This window comes from Amphiura filiformis, chromosome 12 (genome assembly GCF_039555335.1).
Source record: "Amphiura filiformis chromosome 12, Afil_fr2py, whole genome shotgun sequence".
Classification (NCBI taxonomy): domain Eukaryota; kingdom Metazoa; phylum Echinodermata; class Ophiuroidea; order Amphilepidida; family Amphiuridae; genus Amphiura; species Amphiura filiformis.
In genome coordinates this window covers 48,287,815-48,290,039 of record NC_092639.1, presented here as the reverse complement: position 1 = coordinate 48,290,039, position 2,225 = coordinate 48,287,815, and the positions used below count along the sequence as shown (strand labels likewise).

Here is a 2,225-nt window from a genome sequence, read left to right as displayed (position 1 = left end):
TCGCCTAAAAGATGGTTACTCACCTTAGAATGCGTTTATTTGCGGCATCCTTGGTAGATAGGACTCCAGAGATTGGATCCTACCCTAGTTTCTATGTCTGCAACAAAATGCTGCTTCTAATTAGGTCATCTGATCCACCACTACAATATACAAAAACAAACAGTAAAAGATAAGGAAACGCATCATACTCTTTTCAAATCTGTAAAAGAAATTACATACTTCCTACCTATTTATTGGGGCATGCTGTATTAGTGCACCAAGTAGGGGATAGAGAAGACACACCGGTCTCATCACATGCGCAATACCCCTATTCAACAAAAAATTTCCAGAATGCACCTTCTTAGATTTATTTTAGATTTGCTGGCTTAATGAAGACCACAATTTGTCAACCAAACAATTTGTACGTTTCACTGTTGGAAATGTTCCCAATATACTTCTAGTTCAAATGTTGTACTTTTCTCACAATCACTTGTAACTTGATCTCCATCTAGCAGTCTCAGTTTGATGATAACTATTAACTAAGGGGTTGTGCAATAATTATGAACCACCCCCGGGGGGGGGGGGTAAAATTTCCAAACGGCTCGCCAAAAATCGCTTGCCCCCCCCCTCGGCCTACCAAAATTGCCAAAAATCGCTTGCCCCCCCCCCTTCTCGGCCTGCCAAATTTTTGGAATCTCAATTTACAAACCTTAAATGGGCTAGATACATTTGCGAGCGTAGCGAGCAGGAAAATTTGCATATTTAAGCATTTCCGTACTCTTTTTAGGGCGTTTTATTTAAAAGGCGCCCCATGAATGTGTGCCAAAATCGCTTGCCCCCCTCTCGGCTTGCCAAAATTTGCTTGCCCCCACCCTTTCGGCTCGCCAAAATTTCTTGCCCCCCCCCATTTTACCCTCCTCCAGGCCTCATAATTATTGCACAGCCCCTAACACTTCAACATTTATGTCCTTTTGAGTAAATATTATTATTTTGACATATTCTTATGTATGTTTCAAATCCATACCTGCAAATTGAAGTATCACTTGCATCAAATTGAAGCTGTAGAAAGCCAGGTGTCTAATAGGTGTGTGTTTAAGCATCTTCTTGTGGCAAAGCCATGGTGTCTTCTGTTTTCATCAAAATCTGATGGAAACAAAAGAGCCAAACAGATCAGAAGAATAAACTCAGAATTCTAAATTATTTTCAAACTACTCCAAATACATATTACATATTTTCACTGTAGTTCACTATAACAAATACACGCACGGTTTGAATATCATTGATTGACTGAGTTAAGCTCAACAAAATGATTATTTTCGTCATACACTTACCGAATCCTTTAATTTTGGACAGATATAATGTTTTCAAAAAGCCCTTGTCAGTTGTTGAGCTTCTGGTAATGAGTTCAACGCCCATTATTTTGAGAAATGCAGTAGTACAGTAGTTGTATCTATTCAAGTGTACATGTACTATGGTGTAGCATTAGATTTGTCCCCGGGATTTGTCAGACCGGGTTGTCAGAATTGAACACTATAAAGGTCACTGTCATGGAAAGAAAATTATTGAACCGGAAAATCGAAACAAAGGTAAAATCACTCTACGCATAAATCTATATAATCATGATAATATGGCGCTCACATAATTGCGCATTAAAAAGTAAATAAAATGGATACATTTAATTAAAAACATTATTCACAATATTACTAATAATCGCAATGAGACACACCGACATCGCCCGGCTAATAATTACTTTGTCAGCAGAGATACTAAAATAAATACCCGGGATCGATACACGTGAATTTGCTATGCACGAGTTTGATATGAGAAGAAAATCTTTGGATACCGGGTAGAAAATGATGAACATCTCCCGTAAATGATTTCGTATAAAGAAACCAGATGTGGTTCCTTGCACTTGAATATATATTTTGAACAGATATGATAGTCGTTAGCTTGCGTCTTGAGAGAGTAGCTTGCGTCTTGAGTCAAAAACTGACTATAATTCTGATTTATATGTGCCGAATTATATCGGCGCAGTGTATAGGCCAATCGTGAAGGTAGTCTAAAGGCATATGACCTATGGCGTCAATGCTCGACTCACACACCAGCAAGGTCAGTCACCGAGCTAATCGAGGCTATTGTCAGTAGCCTTAGTCAGATGTCCTTCGGCCTATTATGCGACTCAAAACTATTAAACAGGTCGATACAAAATGGCCATGCGTGGCGGTGGATTCAACCTACCATGGCGA

The 2,225-nt window shown here is 39.1% G+C and overlaps 1 long non-coding RNA gene across 1 annotated transcript; it reads right to left on the bottom strand.

Moving 5' to 3' along the window:
- Positions 1–29: 29 nt before the first annotated feature.
- On the bottom strand, positions 30–1,470 carry LOC140166320 (uncharacterized). Its single transcript, XR_011860848.1, has 3 exons — positions 1,311–1,470; positions 1,004–1,122; positions 30–140 (listed from the first exon to the last, which is right to left on the bottom strand). It is a non-coding gene; the product is annotated as an uncharacterized lncRNA (long non-coding RNA).
- Between the last annotated feature and the right edge of the window lie 755 nt (positions 1,471–2,225).